At 44.9% G+C, this 6,032-nt stretch overlaps 1 protein-coding gene across 2 annotated transcripts in view; it reads left to right on the forward strand.

Moving 5' to 3' along the window:
- Positions 1-6,032, forward strand: part of LOC122560192 (disks large-associated protein 4-like) — a 589,090-nt gene that overhangs the window by 537,165 nt on the left and 45,893 nt on the right. The window lies entirely within an intron of this gene.

The raw sequence follows: 6,032 nt of genomic DNA on the forward strand, positions 1-6,032 counted from the left end.
GATTTGTCAAGTAGCTCACCTATGTTCTAATCAGCTCCTAATCAGCTGATTAGCAGGTGATTGGATACAGTTCTCAGTGGTGGGAGTGGAATGACACCTAACATACTCTTTCCCACTCAAACAAAAAAGTGGAAAATTTTCATACGTGGGTTAGCTTAAATGTAAGGGATATGAGGTTACATTTTCCCGGGTTGAATACTGTAGAAGTGAATTGCTGAACACGTTTCATTGTCCCAGCTGCAATCAAAAACACAGCTTAGATTGAAAGATGTCTTCGACTGTTTGACTCCATCCTATGTTGACAGTATTGGCAGAGCTACTGGAGGAAATGAAACATAAATTTTGCATCTAATTATTAAAATTAACTTTTAAAATATGACTTGTACATGAATTGAATACATTGTTTGGCTATGAACAAGAAGTTTGCTGGATTTTGCAATAATGCATTCACATTAGGGGTGGGGGAGTGTCTCAGTGGTTAGCACTGCTGCCTCACAGTAACAGGGACCTGGGTTCAATTCCAACCTTGGGCCTGTGTGAAATTTGCACATTCTTCCCGTGTCTGCGCAGATTTCTTCTGGGTGCTCTGGTTTCTTCCCATAATACAAAGGTGTGCAGGTTAGGTGAATTGGCAGTGCTAAATTGTCTGATGAGGTTTTCGACTGTAACGCGATTCTCCTGCTCCTCGGACACTGCCTGACTTGCTGTGCTTTTCCAGCATCACACTCTCAACTCTAATCTCCAACTTCTCAGTCCTCATTTTCGCCTGTGCAAATTTGCCCATCGTGTTCAGGGATGTGTAGGTTAGGTGCATTAGTCAGGGGTAAATGTAGAGTAATAGAGTAGGGGAATGGGTCTGGGTGGGATACTCTTTGGAGGGTGGTTGTGGACTTGTTGGGCCGAAGGGCCTGTTTCCACACTGTAGGGATTCTGTGAAAAACATGGTGAAGCATCACATGCAAATAGTATCTATTAGCAATTCAGGTGTGGAAGTCACCAGAGGATTTTCCAACCATTTACTTTTGCCGTGTTTAAGATTCTGTAAATCTCTTGATCCTTTACTTGGTTTCTTGACACATTGGCAGAGAGTAGTTTGAATGGAACAAATTAAGAGGATTTATTAAGTTATACATTAGAGCAATACTTATCAACCAGGCAATAGTTTATGAGACACACACAGCTTTTACTTTACAAAGCAATTCAGACACATGTTGATGCTGGTTCTGGTTGAAATTCCTGCCTTTCCTTTCTTTTTCTTCTCTCTTATTTTACCTTTACACCCCCCACCAACCCAATTTATATTTAATGGTAGTGATTTTAATTGCGTCAATTCTATCCTGTGGATCTCCTTTCGCAAACTGCTCGACTTCTCTCCTCACTTTTAAAGACTTTGTCAAAGCTATGTTCTCCACCAAGCTATGCTGCTTTTGCTAAACTCCTAAGGCTTGACACAAATTCCTTCTCTCACCTGTGAATTACCTTGAAATATCTATTTCACGTTAAAAGCATTATGGAAATGTAAGCGGTGTCTGTTGTATTCTTATGTGGTGCGTAAAGTTGGAGACTTTACATGTAAATTTCTGTTCTGCTGCACTTTTAACAGTAGCAATAATGCTTTATTGCATTATCTGTGTTATTTAGATTGGAGTACCTGAACTTTGCACATGCATGCTGTATCTATGTGTTAGCCTGGTTAACTTTATTTTCTCAACTGGGTCAGCTATGTGGCGTTGCATTTGGAAGGCTGTGCAATCTTTTTGCTAGGCTTTGTTGCTCGATTCTAACCCTCAGCAGTTCCTCCCCTATTCTCACTGATCTGTATTGGCTTCTGGTCCTGGAATACCTGATAGAATCATGGAATAGTTCCATCATAATCAAACCCTTATGCATGCTCTGGCTGCTTGCAACATTTTAGCCGGTCTGGCTCTCTTCTCTTTTCTCTCTACCCTTGCACTCTTTTTCTTTTTAAATAATGAGCCAATACCCCTTTTAAACCTTCATTTTCATTCTGCCAAGGCCTTGCTTATCTCTATCTCTGTAACCATTTCTAGTCAAAAACTGTCAGATCTGTAAGCATGCGGGCAGGAGGCTGGAAGAACACAGCAAGCCAGGCAGCATCAGGAGGTGGGGAAGTCAACGTTTCTTCAGGACTTTTAGCATCCCAATCTTTAAGCATTCCAATTTTCACTGCTTCGTCGTCAACAGCTATACTTTCAGCTGCCCACAGATCCTTAGCTCTGGAGGTTTCTCTCTCAACTTCAATACTTTTTAAAGACACCCCTTAATCTACTTTCTTATGTATATGTTAATATCTCCTTCTGAGGCTCCATGTCAAGTTTTGTTTGAAAACACTCAGGTGAAAGGCCTTGTGGCCCTTCACCATTAAAGGAGATAATTAAATGTGACTTTTTAATATTATATACTGTGCTTTGAATGTTGATGTTGAGAGTTTTGTCCATATGTACTAGTTTTATTGTGATGACCATCTCAGTGCTTTACAGGTTGATAACACGTCTGTGCATACATATGTTTTAACTGTGGTCATGATGTCTCTGTGCTTTAAATCACAGTGCCTGGGGCTTTGCACACAGATGCAATGTCTGTTGCATGCTGACTATAGTAACTGACGTTCTGAATACAAGTGTTATGTCTGTGCTTTTGGCCTAGCTGTGCAGAATCACAATTATGCTATTGCAGAAAGAAACCATTCAGTCTGTTATCCTTATACTGGATCCCTGGGCCTTTTATCTATGTGCTAATCTCTGACTTTTTCCCTATACCTCTGCATATTGCAACATAGTGCGTGAGGAGCTTTTGAGAAGGATCAAGTGGTGTACTGTCTAATAGTTATAATAATGGCTAATAATGATGAGTAATGACATGTAGATACTGGAAGTATGAAAAAGAACAGAAAATACTGGAAATACTCAGCAGGTTAAACAACATTTGTCAGGGAAAAAGTTAAAAAATCCTACCAATGTGCTTTTGCCAGACCTCAAGTCATAATGTTTAAGAATTTTTAGACTTCCTTTTGGATGGTGGTGAAATTTCAATGAATTCAGCAGAAGGGTGATTCATTGATTATGGAGATGCTGGAGGTTCAAAATTCCAATGAATTGAACAGAGAGAAGTGATGCTGAGTGAATAAATGAATTAAGCTGAAGGGAGGTCATTGAGATTGAGGAGACTCTGAATGTTTTATTGCATTGAGCTGACAGGAGGGACGCTGACTCTGGGGAGACACTAGGTATTTCAGCACATCGAGTAGAAAGAAAGGGATGCCGAGTTTGGAGAGAAACTGGGTGTTTCAATGCATTGAGCAGAGAAAAGGAAGCTGAGTTTGTGGAGACACTGGGTGTGTGGGTACATTGAGCAGAGAGAAAGGAACGCTGAGTTTGGGGAGACACGGTGTGGGTGCATTGAGCAGAAAGGGTTGCGGAGTTTGAGGAGATACTGGGTGTTGGTGCATTGAGCAGGGGGAAAGGGTTGCTGAGTTTGAGGAGTAATTGGGTTTGTCAGTGCGTTGGGGAGCCTCTGGTTTTGCCAGTGCATTGCGCAGACAGGAGGAACGCTGAGTTTGAGGAGTCCCTGGGTGTGTCAGTGCACTGAGCAGAGACAAAGGGACGCTGAGTTTGAGAAGACACTGGGTGTATCAATGCATTGAGCAGAGAGGAGGGACAGAGTCTAATGATCTGGGTGTATCAGTGCACCCAACACAGCCAGGAGGAGCCTCCCACCTGAGGACACGCGCTGCCTTTGCTCTCCCGGCAGGGGAGTGGGATGGGCGTGCCCCCCTGCGCGCCGGGCCCCGCGTCACTTCCGGTGCCTGTGCCACAGTGTGTGCACGCGCGGGCGCTATGGCGGGCTCGCGGCTAGGCGGCCTGGGAATCTTCAGTGTAACGGACGCGCACGAGGCGGCGGAACCCCCCCTGGGCGACGGACGGCGCCGGCAGGTGAGGGTCCGGGCCTGGGCGGGGCGGTCAGTCAGGGCAAAGCGTACAACAACAACCTATCTCCCCGCTCACCCCCCTCCCCCGGGCCGTCTCAGTGAGTGAGTGAGTGAGTGAGTGAACGGGGCGTTCCGGGCTCCTCACCGTCAACCCGCTCTTACTCCCGGGGAGCGGCCTCTTATTTTATATTCTTTTATGCTAGGTTGGGAGGGAGGAAAATCCCTTCCAACCCACCCCACCCCCTTTTAGGCGGAACTTTGACATGTTCGTATCGGCGGCTCCGAATCAACGGCGCCGGCCATCAATCCTTTTCTGCCAACCCCTTAAAAATCGATGCTCCCTCTGTCCTGAGGAGTGAGTGGGGAGGGGGAGTTGGGGGGAACCCGGACCCTGTTCCTCGACTCCACTGAAGCCGGCTTCCCTGTCCATCATTCTCTCTTCTCCCCCCCCCCCCCCCCAACAACATCCTGGTTTACCCCAATCCCCTCCCCCAAATAAATAAAGCCGTGCTCTGGAGTTGTCCCTCATCTATACACCATCTCTTCCCCCGCCGACACCACCCGCTTTAAATGGCACCAGGTTCAGAGACGGCGGCGTGGATCCGTGAAAAGTATGGAGGGGAGGGGGAAGAAATGCTGTCTTGTCAAGCTCCCACATTGCACGCCTCTTTCCCTCTTTGTAGTCGTCAGTTAGTTTCATGTTCCAGTTCCGTGGCCAAAGTCCGCCGCCCCCCACCCCACCTTATCTCTGCATCGCCCCAGTTGCTCAAGTGAAGTTGCGAATGTAATTGCAAGAGCATCCTATAAGGTTCGGGGTGTTAATATTTCGGATTTCACACCGCCGACAGCTTTGATTTCACCGCTGTTCCAACCTAAAAATCTGGTGGTATTTCGTTGCTGTGTAAATCTTGACTTCTAAAAAAGCCAAGTTTTAAGTTGGATGGAAATAAGTTTTGCATCTACAGAAGGCACGGTTGCCACTTAACTATAAGGCACTGAGTTGAACACGTAACCGGATCCATTGCCAACTTTTTAAGCTTCATAGTTTTCCACTCTTTGTAGTTTAGGGTGTACACCATGAAAGGGTGGTACTAATGTGGAAGTTTGTAGGAAATTCAGTACTATAGAAAAGTCCTTGAGCATTTGTTATACTTTCCTGTGAACAATGCAGTACAGTGTGCAGTGGTCTGAAGTCATGGTCCAAACATTCTTGCTCTGATGATAATGAATCAGTAGGAGTTTTTTGGAATTTTTAGTGGTTGCGTGTTTCAGTAATACATTGGTTTTGGTTAGGATTTTAGATGCGTCCAAACTTGATCATTACAGCAGATTAACCTCATCATCCCAGACTTCTGTATGCAGTTTCACTTAAAGCCCTCTGACTCTACGAAACAATTTTAATATTGAAGCAACTGTGTGATAAGTGTACCACTAACTGGTTGTATATTCAGCAGCATTTTCTCTGTTCACCAGTCAGCAAAACATATTTTAAAGAACTTCCTGTGGCCAAGATGACAGGAAGAGCATCAGAGGTTCAGGGTGGATGTGGTGAATCAGTAGATTTGAGCAGCAAATAAATGCCATAGTTACAAACACAGATTAATTTATTTTTTGTTTCAAGGTGGGGATGAATCCTGCACCCCGTTCAAAGTGGATCATGTAAATGATGGATGAAGTTCTTTACTGAAACAACAGATTGTTTAGTCATTTAATACAACTAAATGCCATAGTTAACATTGTAACTGAGTAATTTAAAGAAACTCAGCTATGCCAGTGTATAAAAGCGAGGAGAAAGTGAGGGCTGCAGATGCTGGAGATCAGAGCTGAAAATGTGTTGCTGGAAAAATGCAGCAGGTTAGGCAGCATCCAAGGAACAGGAGAATCGACGTTTCGGGCATAAGCCCTTCTTCAGGAATGAGGAAAATGTGTCCAACAGGCTAAGATAAAAGGTAGGGAGGAGGGACTTGGGGGAGGGGCTTTGGAAATGCGATAGATGGAGGGAGGTCAAGGTGAGGGTGATAGGCCGGAGTGGGGTGGGGGCGGAGAGGTCAGGAAGATGATTGCAGGTTAGGAAGGCAGTGCT

Source organism: Chiloscyllium plagiosum, chromosome 20 (genome assembly GCF_004010195.1).
Source record: "Chiloscyllium plagiosum isolate BGI_BamShark_2017 chromosome 20, ASM401019v2, whole genome shotgun sequence".
NCBI classification, from domain to species: domain Eukaryota; kingdom Metazoa; phylum Chordata; class Chondrichthyes; order Orectolobiformes; family Hemiscylliidae; genus Chiloscyllium; species Chiloscyllium plagiosum.